This window comes from Dipodomys spectabilis, unplaced genomic scaffold, assembly GCF_019054845.1.
Source record: "Dipodomys spectabilis isolate Male_0828 unplaced genomic scaffold, ASM1905484v1 ptg000386l, whole genome shotgun sequence".
Taxonomy (NCBI): Eukaryota; Metazoa; Chordata; class Mammalia; order Rodentia; family Heteromyidae; genus Dipodomys; species Dipodomys spectabilis.
Window position 1 is genome coordinate 486,684 of NW_024871063.1, and position 13,020 is coordinate 499,703.

The 13,020-nt window shown below is 33.9% G+C and overlaps 1 pseudogene; it reads left to right on the forward strand.

Annotated features, from left to right (window-relative positions):
- The first annotated feature begins 221 nt into the window (after positions 1–221).
- LOC122096711 lies at positions 222–321 on the forward strand (annotated as a pseudogene).
- The last annotated feature ends 12,699 nt before the right edge of the window (positions 322–13,020 follow it).

The window sequence follows — 13,020 nt, forward strand, 5'->3', positions numbered from 1 at the left end:
TAAAATGAAAAAGACTTAAAATAGTCATTGACAAAAAAGTTTGAAATGTGAGCAATTGATTAAACAATATACATTTTTCCCCACTCTACACAGAATTTTAGGGAAATAAGATCAATAGCATTGCTAGGAACAATAAGGTTTCCTTGTTACAAATAGGCAACGAAAGATATATGCCTATATTAAGATTGCATCATTAACTACTTAAATTTACAAGATACTATATGCTTCAGCAGCACATCTACCCAAATTGCAACAATACAGAGAATTACATGGCACTTCCACAAGGATGATATGGAAATTTGTGAAGTATTCTTCGGATTCAAGAAATGAAAAACAGTTATTAAAAAGTTGATTACAAAGATACAAGTGAAAGAATACATTTAGTTCATGGAATTAAAAGTTTGTCTTCAGTGTATTAACTCTTCATCTTAGAAAGGCCTTTACATAGCGTAACCTTTACAAAACATTTGAAATTAGATAACATTGTCATTTTATCCCAAAGAAATAAAATACTATAAGGACCTAGGAAAAACGGAATCTTAAACTGTTTCTATATGGAATGCAATCTGAAAGGACACATTTATTATTGAACCTATATATTATAAATCAATGTAGAATTCAAAGTATTATATTTGGAGAGAATGAAATAGATTTTGGACATTATACAAACAGAATACAGACTATTTTAAAATAAACTTTTTCAGACAAGTACCAGAAATATTTTTAGTTTCTTTACTACTCATTTCAACAGGTAAGTTAAACCTATTTCTGATTTTAAAAAATCACAAACTCTGCAGAAATCATTATAGATATATACAAACAAGTCTTGAATACATTTTGATATCAAAGTCAGGCAATTCACTTGGAAGAATACCATGGAATCCATGAATTTTTACAGTAAGATATTGCTGTTACTTTGTATTGTGAGAATATTTTGGAAGGACACAAAGATGGACCATCATTTTTGAAATTTAAGAAACTTAACCGAACCATTACAACATATGAGAACAATTTCAACAGCCTTCCACAACTTCAAAGATGTAGTGATACATATTATGCTTTTTGCAATATCAAATGCAGTTTCTTCCAAGTTGTTCTTCAGACCTGGTTTGATAAAATGGTTCAACAGAAGGCAATCCAGCATATTTTTTTTACCTCTATTCCCAGCAGCAAGATGCAAGGGGGTCAAGAGGCATTTAGTTTGGACATTGGTATCTGCATCATGATGAAGTAAAAAAGAAGCAATTCTGGTATTATTCCATGTATAAGCACTGTGCAGGGGTGTCCGGCCATCGACAATTATTTCATGAATATCTGCCTCGAGCCACCAACTCATGGACAATGTCTAAGTGTCCATTGTAGGCTTGCCAATGAAGTGGGGTATACTCATCCTCATTCCTAATATTCACATGAGTGGTCTTTTTGGAAAGTAGTGTCTACACTGTAGTAAGCTGAGTATTTTCGGCAGCCCAACGAAGAAATTTGCTTGGATCCTTCTCCATCTTTTTTCTTGCAAATGATACCATTCCTCACTTTTTCATCTTGTTCCTTGTCTTCATCAGAATTGCCTAACCAGTGACTTTGAGTACCACTGGGAATGAGGTGCCTATGTATTTCCCCAATAATTCACATTGGTTGAACTGGTCAGAAAAATCCAATGAATTTTCTGCTTCTGTTTTTTCACCATGATTTGTTTTCTCTTTTTCCATGTTTTCTATTCTAAATTATTCTCACTGGTGAATAGGGAATTGATAGAGAAAAGAGAAAGATTTTCCTCTATATTCAAAGTTATAGGCTGAAAATGATGACCAGTGGTGTCTTCATGTGCAGCTTATTCTAGGAATGAGAAAATAGGAAATAATGCTTTCTATGAAAATGATTGGGATAATGGCAGAGCAGAAAGTGAAATGATGCAAGCAAAAATATAAAAGCAAAATAAATTAAGATAATTATGGAGCAATCATATTATCTATGAGAACCATGAAAAAGAGAGAGGAAGAGAAAGATGTACAATGACCTAGCTAGCCACAAATTCCATCCATGCCTCTGATCAATTTATAGAGGAAACAATTTTATTTTTAAAAAAGAGATGGAAATAGAATTTATGTATTTACTTGAAATTAGTAAATACATTTTATTAGCCTACCCAAAGATACATAGCTTTGACTAAATTACAGACAAGAATATAAATCCTTGACAATTCTAGTAACAGATCTGACAAATCAGTTAAATCACACTTTTCCTGTACAATGAACGAATGTGTCTATTCTAGAAAAGCAGCTAGAGAAAGAAGGCCGATTGTATCTGTAACAAAACTTTGTGGAAAATTGTATTGAGGATTACTTACTGGTGATCCACTTGCACTGGAAGCGTGATTCTGAACTATTGCTTGCTGATTCTGAATTATTGCTTTAATCATTATATTCTCCAGGAAGAAAAAGTGAGATTTAATTGATAGCAAAGAACTACTAATACATTTTGACTTCTCATTAAGCACCTTCAATCATCAAAATCACATGAAGACAATAGACAGGCCTACTTATTTTAGATGAAAATGTGTGTCTTTACAAAAACAAGAAATTTAAGTAGTCATACAAAGGACTTCTATTTTATTACTGCGTTATACTTTTCCCTAATGTTGGGCAACAATAAATAATGGACCTATTAGAAAGCTCTTATACCTCATATGTTCAATAGTGAGTCCTCTTATATTATATCATGGTATTTTTTGTTTAGGGCCTTAAGAAGAAATTTACTACCATGAATTTCTGACAGGACAATATCATCACTATACATCTTGTTTCTATACACTCAGTTTTAAATTACTATCTAAGTATGTGCATTAATAACTATAGAGGAAAAAGAAGCCACATGGTGGCTTTTGTTTTTAATCCTAGCTAATAAGAAAGATGAAATCTGAGGATTGTGGTTTGAAACCAGAAAAAGCAGGGGAAAAAAAGGCCATTAGATTCTGATTTGAAAGTAACCAGCAAAAGCTAGAAATGGAGCTGTGGGAAAGCAGTAAAATGCTAGCCTTGAGAAAACTAAAACAAAAAAGTAACAAATTCTGGGACAGAGCCAGGCCCTGAATTCAAGCCTTAGTATTAAAACCAAACAAATTAATTAATAAATTAATTAAAATAAATTAAGTGGTCATTTGTGGAGAGGCAAGTACAATGAAACATGCATGGTGACTAGATTGTGTACTTTTTTTAATAAGGAAAACTATCATTTGTACTAATCACTAATATTTTATTTGAACTTTTTTGTATAATAAACTCTGAATGTATATGTGTGTGTACATGTGCACACATGTGTGTATATTTATATGTGCGCGTGTGCTGATGCAATGTTGTTTGCCAATGTGGACAGGGTGAGGTTGAAAAGAGCTGTGTTGCAATGTTTTTATTTACCAGCATTCTGTCATGTCATTTTATTGGAACCACCCTTCTGTACATATATATATGTCAAATAATGTCATCATAATCAAAATATTTACAACATTAAGTTAGATAAAAGAGATCACTTTCAATTCCTTTTATATGTTAGGTAGGAAGATACAGAAATAATTAGGTAGTAAGTTATTTCTGTAAGATGACTGTCAGTACAAAATATGTATTTGACCTCTTAAATTGGTCATACTTTTACATATACGCATTGAGTGTGTTTGGCCAACTTGACCAAACAGGTATTACTCTCTGGTTAATCCTATAAAACACAAAGTGGATAAACTCTTTCCGGATTTCTATTGAAAACAACTTTCTTCGTAAGATCATATCTATTCTCACTAAGATAATCTACCCTGTATTTATTAGGTTTGAATATCCCATCATATTGACTGAAAATCAGTATTGTGGATATGCTTGTTAGATATACCTTTCAAAAACAAACAAACAAAAAGCATGTGTCACCTCCAGATTGTGGATGCATTTGAAGTTGTTTTGTACCTGCAATGAGATCTTCACTAATGTTTCTTTTATGAGAGTAACTATCACAACATTAACAAATAAGGCTTTTTGAATCTTTTCCAATATAAATAACATCCTAGAGTGAGTCTTGTAATTTCTGAAGACCCTTTGAATATTTTAGTATTATTTAAGTTCATTGACTATAGAGCAAAAATCATTTCTGAAATAAATATTGTTAAAATCTGAAAATGTAAGTGGGTATATAGGATTTGTGCATCATTTTATGAAAAACCAGTTCTTATGAAACTAAATAAAATAGAATAAAAGAATGTAAGTGAATTGGGTAAGCTATTATTATAACTTGGTTTTCTATTAACATAGTCCTTTGAATAGATGATTCAGTTAAATTATTTCATTTGTGTCACTGCACTTCTTATTTTTAGAATCTTTGTAGTTATAAGAGTGAATTTGTAGTATAAATAAGGGTCTTTTAAAATGGATTAAGCTTGTCTTTTGTGTCCTACTCCTAAGAAAATGAGTTATTTTCAAGCTTTAATAGTTTATAATTTAATCTTCAGTATCATAAGGCATTAAAAATGCAATAGAATTGATGTCTTTTCTTCATAAAAGAAAGGCAAATCCATTTCCTAACAAATGGGGCGATGTCATTCTTTCTGATGGAGGCATAGAATTCCATTTTGTATATATAACACATTTTCTTGATCCATTCATCTACTGAGGGGCATCTGTTTTGGTTCCATATCTTAGCTACCGTAAATAATGCGGCAATAAACATAGTTGTGCTGGTAGCTTTATAGTGGTCTTGTTTGTGATCATTTCGGTAAATGCCCAAAAGTGGGATTGCTGGGTCATAGGGGAGCTCTAGGTGGAGTCTTTTGAGGAACCTCCATACTACTTTCCAAAGTGGTTGAACAAGTTTACACATCCACAACAACGTAGTAAATATCCCGTGTGTCTACATCCCCTCCAGCATCTGTTGTTACTAGAGTTCTTGATTATATCCACTCTAACTGGGGTGAGGTGGTATCTCACTGTTGTTTTGATTTGCATTTCTTTTATGGCTAGGGAATTTGAGCATTTCTTCATGTGTCTATTGGTCATCCTTCTTTCCTCTTCAGAGAAGTTAATAGTCTAGGAAATTTGTTTAACAGGATCCTAGCAAATAACTTACCAAACATGCAAAAAGATAGACCTATTCAGATACAAGAATCTGTTATAACTCCAAGTAGACCAGACCATAACCGGACATCCCACCATCACATTATAATCAGCACAAGATAAATTCGGACCCAGGAAAAGGTCCATAAAATTGTCAAAAAGAAAAGAACAATCACCTATAAAGGGAAACCAATGAGAATCACCTCAGATTTCTCAGCAGGGACAATGAAAGCCAGAAGAGCCTGGAATGATGTATGCCATGCCCTAAAGACAAACAACTATCTAGAAAGAATACTGTACAAGCTAAACTCTCCTTCATAACCGAAGGTCAAATAGAAACCTTCCATAGCAAAGAAAATTGAAACAATATATCTCCACCAATCCAGCCCTACAAAAGATACTTAAAGATGACCTACACCTAGAAAACCAACAAGACCACAATAAAGGCTAAGAAAGCACACCAAAATTGAGAATCCAAGAACCATAGGAAGAACCCAGTTGTCTCAGCCCACAAGAAGGTGTTATCCACCTGCCATTTTATCAAAGGCAGGAACTCCCAAATAGCTCAGAGTCCTATCTCAATATTAATGGGATTAACTCTCTAATTAAGCGACATAAACTGTCTAATTGGGTTAAAAAGCAAGATCCTTCTATCTGCTGCCTTCAGGAGTCACACATTGCTAATAAAAACAAACACATTTTGAATGTGAAAGACTGGAACAAAATCTACCAAGCAAATAGCCCCCACAAACAGGCAGGAATTACTATCCTAATAGCAGATAAAATAGACTTCATATTAAAATTACTTAGAAGAGATAAAAAGTTCACTACATACAAATTAAGGGAACTCTCCTTATGGAGGAAATTACAATTCTAAATCTGTATTTGCCAAGCAACGGAGCAGCCAAATATATCCAAGAAACACTACTTCCCTCAAATCTCATATAGATCCAAAGACATTAATTGTTTTGGGACTTTAACACACCACTATCCCCACTGGATCGATCAACTTGGCAAAAACTCAACAGAGAAACCGCAGACCTACACAACTGCATAGATCAACTAGATTTAACAGACATCTACTGAGTATTTCACCCAACAATATCAGAATACACGTTCTTCTCAGCAGCCAATGGAACATTTTCCAAAATAGACCACATTTTAGCTCACAAAGCATACTTGTCCAAATTTAGAAACATTGAAGTAATACCTTGCATTCTCTCACACTAAAAGGGAATCAAATTAGAACTCAACACCAAAAGCCACCAAAGAAAGTCCTGTAACACATGGAGGCTGAAAAACACTGTTGAACCACCAGTGGGTCATGGAAGCGATTAGAAATGAAATTCAAGTGTTCATGACATTCATCAAAAAGGAGCACACAAACTGCCAGCTCCTCTGGGATAGAGCAAAGGCAGTACTCAGAGGCAAGTTTATAGGTCTGAGTTTCTACATCAATAAATTGGAGAGATCTGAAACCAACAATTTAATGAGACAGCTAAGCCTCCTTGAAAAAGAGCAGCAAGATAAACCTCAATCTAGTAGACGGAAAGAAATACTTAAAATTAAATCAAAATTAAATGAATTAGAATCCAAAAAATCCATAGAAAGAATCAACAATACAAAGAGATAGTTCTTTGAAAAAATTTACAAAATAGACACACCTTTAGCTAATCTTATTAGAAAAAAAGAGAACATACCAAATAAACTTAGAGATGAGAATGGAAACACCGGAGAAACAATCAAGATTCATAACATTATAGGGGAATACTTCTCAAAACTTTATGCTAATAAGTTTGAGAACTTGGCAGACTTCACCTTTTCCTAGCAAATATCGACATGCCGAAACTAAACCAAGATGAGTTAAACCATCTTAACAGGCCCATATCCAGCATTGAAATAGAAACAGCAATAAGAGACCTCCCATCACAGAAAAGCCCAGGACCAGATGTTTTATAGCAGAATTATACAAGGCCTTCATAGCAGATCTCACACCAATACTCCTTCAACACTTCAATTAAATTGAAAGAGAAAGTTCACTACCGAATTAATTCTATGAAGCCTTAATTACCCTCATCCCCAAAACATGCAGGGAATCATCAAAGAAAGATAATTATAGACCCATATCATTGATGAACATTGATGCAAAACTTCTCAACAAAATTTGGCCAATCAACCACAATAATTCATCTAATAAAATCATACCCCACTATCAAACAAGATTCATTTCAGGGATGCAAAGCTGGTTCAATATACGAAAAACAATATAATTCATCACATCAACAAGAGCAAGGATAAGAATCACATGGTTATCTCAATAGAGTCAGAAAAAGCATTTGACAAGATCCAACACCCCATTATGAGGAAGGTTCTGAAAAAATTAGGAATCCATGGAACATTCCTCAATACAATAAAGGCTTTATATGACAAACCTACAGCCAGCCTTGTACTCAATGCTGAAAAACTAAAGCCATTTCCTCTAAAATCAGGAATGATACAAGGATGTCCACTCTCTCCACTTCTCTTCAATCTAGTATTAGAATGCCTAGCTACAGCAATAAGACAAGAGGGAAACATAAAGGGGATGCAAATAGGGAAAGAAGAAGTAAAACTTTTCCTCTTTGCAGATGACATGATCCTGTATTTAAAGAATCCCACAGACTTCACTCCCAAATTACTGAAAGTGATTCAAAACTTTGGCAAAGTAGCAGGGTATAAAATAAACACTCAAAATCAATGGCTTTTATATATGCCACTAATAAGAAAAGTGTAGCTGAAATTAAGAAAGCAACTCCATTTGTATAGCCCCACCAAAAATAAAATACCGAGGAATTAACTTAACCAAAGAAGTGAAAGACCTCTATGATGAAAACTTTAAAAACCTGAAAAAGGAAATCAACACAGAACTTTAAAAATGGCCAAAAATCCCATGCTCCTGGATTGGAAAGATCAACATTGTGAAAATGGAAATACTTCCCAAGGCTATCTACAAATTCAATGCAATACCTATCAATATTCCAACCAAATTCTTCAAGGAAATGGAAAAGGCAATCCCAAAATTGATATGAACAATAAAAACCATGAATAACAAAAACAATACTTAACAGAAAGAAAATGCTGGAGAAATATCAATACCAAATTTCAAACTCTACTACAAAGCCATAGTAATCAAAATATCTTGGTACCGCACAAGAACAGACCTCAGGACCAATGGAATAGAATGGAAAACCCAGAAATGAACTTAAAGACCTATAACCATGTAATCTTCGATAAGGGAGCTAAAAAAAAAAAAAAAAAGAATGGAAGAAAGTCAGCCTCTTCAGTAAATGGTGCTGGCAAAATTGGTTAACTACTGTAGAAAAATAACGCTAGATCCTTTTGTATCACCCTGAACCAGAATCAACTCCTAATGGATCAAAGACCTCGGATTCAAAGCAGACACTCTGAAAACATTACTGGATGGAATAGGAGAAACCCTAGGTTTCCATGGCACAGGCAAAAATTTTCTTGATATCTTTTTAAACCAATTGTATTCACAAGTTGGAGAGTCTTTAATTCTTGCTTAGGTCTTGGTGTCTATAATTTTTAACCTTTCGTTTCTAACATTAATGATAGGTCAGACTGCATTTTTTGCGTATATGAAAGGTAAAATATTTATCTGGGTTCAAATGTGATTTTTATATCAGTCTTCCTTTAATAGCATTTTAAAGTTGTAAATTTCTCTCAAAATGTTGGGTATCAAAAGCAATCCAAATACGTCTAATGGTAATCAACTTAGGTGAGCTACAATGTGGAAATGATTGGTCCATAAGCCCTGCAGTCTGTTTCCAGCAGGAATTGGGCAGGTCATTCTTTCAGTAAGACTGAGTTAACCAGAGATGGCGTCCCCAGGCAGTGCAGTGTTGAGTCATGGGTAAAATATGATTTTTACTATTTTGAGCTAGAAATCAAGAACGTTATAGTTTAGCAGTTCCTTTCACAAGGGAGGTGTAAATTGATTATGACCGTGGAGTTTTCATATTACAGTTACCTATTTTCTAACAAAGTGAAATATTATTAGAGTCTACACAATAATTCTGGGTAATTTTCCTAGAATTAGTAGACTATGTGCTGGTATTTTAGTCATAAAATAGAATGAAGTTATTTGATACAGTGGGAGATGGACCTTAGGCTAACACTTACCATGTGTGCAATGTTGTACTAGTAATTCCAACTCTAAAGACTTCAATATCATTATCTGAGAGTTCAAAATGGAAATAGTTACACTTTATGGAATTATTGTGAGGATTAAATTAGATATCATAGGTTAAGTACTTGGAAAAAAATCAATTAGCTTTTGGCACATTCTACCTGTTATTTTATCATGTAATGAATTCTAATATTTTACTGAGATTTTATATTGTGTATCTTTATGATGTGCAATGTGATGTATTGATATTCATTTTATTGGTCACTTTTCTGTCACTATGAGGAAAATAACTGCAAAGAAAATTTCTGAGGAGGAAACTATTATATTGAGTCAAGGTTTAAGAGAACACAATTTAAGAACAGATGTCTCCATTGTTTTTAATTTTATTTTTTATTATCTTAAACAGTTGTACAAGGGAATTTCCATTCAACAAATCAGTTTTAAGTACAATGGATCTTTATATAACTTCCCCTTATCCTTCCAAATTTCACCCCCACTTTAATGTTTTTCTAGTTTCATTCTATCGGCATTGAATAGTATGCCTTCATTCTCTTCCTCCATCACACTCTTTATTCCTTCCTTTTGACTTCCCTTCACATCTTCCAAGTGATAGTTTCCTAGTATTGATTTTGTGGGATTAAAAGTTCAATTTTATAAGAAATTACACCTTTTAAATACCCCTCTGCAAATAGCATGCTTTGGTTAATATTGTTGTGTAAACTTGTATAAAGTTCTAGCTTCCAAATATGAGACAGAACATGGCTCCCTTGTGTGTCTGGCTCTGACTTAGTTTACTTAACATATTTTTAGATATATCCATTTATTTGCAAATAATTTAACAGTCTTCATAATGGATGGGTACAATCCAGTTATGTATATGTACCATACTTTCTCCAAGCATCCCTCCACCAAAGGGCATCTGGGCTGTGTCTATAACTTGGCTATGGTGAATAGTGTAGCAGTGAACATGCTTCTGAAAGTGATTTCATTGTAACCTTTTGGAAGAATTCATCACTATCTTTCCGGGAGCAATCCTCTAGACAGTTTTCCAGAATAAGCACATGCCTTCCTTCATCTCCATCACAACGTTTTTCAAGTCCTCAAAAACACACTACTCCTTACAGGTCTCAATAAGCTAAAACACACTGTGCCCATATTCTTTCAATATATTTTTTCATAATTGTACATATAATTTAGTGAGAACCTTCTATGCAATCCTAATGTGAGAATGCGGGACGTGACAAGAGAGTAAAAGTAAGAAATATGCAATTTAAGTTATCATCATATTGAAATCTTTTTCAGCTCTAACTCATAGCCTCACATACTATTATTTTAATCTTTATTTGATTACTTCATCTATCACCTAAATTATAACAGGTGATTTAAATACAAAGGCAAAAATGTGTGCTTTGATTTTGACACTAATGTGTGAGGATGCACAATATGTGAAAATAGATGGATTGGAATTAATAGCTATTATCTATTTTGTTAATGTAGAGATGGTTTTCCCAAACTGATTCTCACAATTCACATTCCATTCAACAACAAGAAACGTGTGACAATTCCCTTTGTTTTGATCCTTATTAACTTTTTTTTCCTTTTTGTTTTATAATGAAGGATGATTTTATAAATTTCTGTAGATACAAAAATGTGATAAAATATTTCTACATGTATGCATTGATATATACATACACACATATATTACACAGGTTATAATGATCATTTATAACTGCTGTAATGGTACAATTTACTAAGTTATTAAAAACATCGACGGCTCTTGCCTGGATTCCGGAGGCTGAGATCTGACGACCATGGTTTAAAGCCATCCTGGGCAGGAAAGTCCGTGAGTCTCTTATGTCCAAACAACCAACCGAAAATCAGAATTGGAACTGTGGCTCAAAGTAGTAGAGTGGTAGCCTTGAGAGAAAAAGTTCAGGGACATCATCCAGTTTCTTAGTTCAAGAAATAAAATCTACCCCAAAAAAATCTATTTAATTTACACCTGTTAAGTAGAGTATTTCCATTACCCAACTGAACATCCATGTTCATTTGCAGTGTAACTTTGTTTTGTCTGAAGTACCTCAAAACATTATCACTTAAGCAGAAAGCATTGCAACGTGGGTTCATTCTATCTGTCTCATGGACTTTTCTCCACTCACATATTAAAATGTTACAATTTATTTAAAATCATAACTTTTTAATACCCATAATAGATTTTGAATTGAGTGTCTTGTGCCCCTAAATGGTCCTCCTAACACTTTGTCATGTCCTCAGCCCTAAATTATCCTGATTATTTTTCATATAGAATTTGGCTTCCTACTTGTGTATGATCTTGGGCTCAGCCCATTTTATGTTATTCTTCCTGAAATTTATAATAACAGGTGAATGGCATTGTGTACAGATATTTCTGTCCAGTCTGGGCTTTAACCACTATCCTCACAACAGTTCACACTCCCATGTACTCAGGATTTTCATAAGCTTGTCATAGCTTTTTTTTTTTAATCATTGCATTTCCTGCAGGTTCGTGAGTACTGAATTAATTTGTGTTTTCTTGGGTTGTTTTGTTTAATTTGAATGTATGTGTTGAGTTTTTCCTCACTTTTCCTTTTGTTTCTTTCACTCAAGTTCTTATCTAAAATTCTGAGAAACCAATTCTTCTTTCTCAAGATAGTCAAGGTGAACATTATTTATTCCAAAGCAACTTTAGTAATATTTAAACACCTTCATATCTATGAATGGTATACAAATGCTAAATGCTGTGAAGGGCCTTATTATTTTCACAGCAGTCCTTAGCATACACAAACAGATCATGAAATAGATGAAGATAATATAACTACAGATACTGGCCAGGAGGAGAAAAACCTAGTATTAATTGTTTGACAGAGGCTTCCCTTCTGGAGAAAGAAATATGCTGCTTGATGCAGGATTACACAAAATCATATTGCTAGGAGGATCCTAAATGATAATCTAATACTACAGAGTTGTGAGAGATGAATTGACCTCCTGAATAATATACTTTTGGGTCAACTAAAAGCAGGCTTCCAAAAAGAGAGTAGATTTTAGAGAAATGTGATCAATTTTATGGAAATAGGTCCTTAGCTGATTTTGTTAATTTGTGAAGTAATACAGGGAAATAAAGTACAGCAAGGTAAAAAAATAAAGAACTTCCTTAAGATAGTGTTCTAGCACAAAACTGGTGCTATCTTCATCTCAAATGGGCAGAGTAAGCCCGAAAAACACTAGAAAAATGGCAAATCCGGTTATCTCAATTCCCAATCTTGATAATCAGGGGTCAGATCAGATAATGAATAATCCAGAGGAGAGTTCCCAAATAGCTCTACAAACACTGGTGGCAAACATGATAAATGAGAAGTTTGACAACTTACAAAGGACTCTGTATGAGCGTGATAGGGAGAGAGAGGAAGCATCCCAAAAGTGTATACAGGAATATCATAAGCGTGAGGAAGCTACTCAAAAACTGATACAGGATTTGCATGAACAACTTGAAAATACTCAAAGAGAAAGGGAGGAATGGCGTGAGCAGGCTGAGAACACTCAAAGAGAACTGCAGGAATCCCACGAAAGGGAGGAAAGAGAGCTGCAGAAATCCCACAAACGGGAGCAAGCTAATCAAAGAGTAATACAGCAATTGAAAGACCAGGTAGAGAACACACAAAGAACACTAAAGGCATTCATGGAATCCATTAACAAAGAGCTGAAGGAAGTCAGGGAGACCACAAAGGG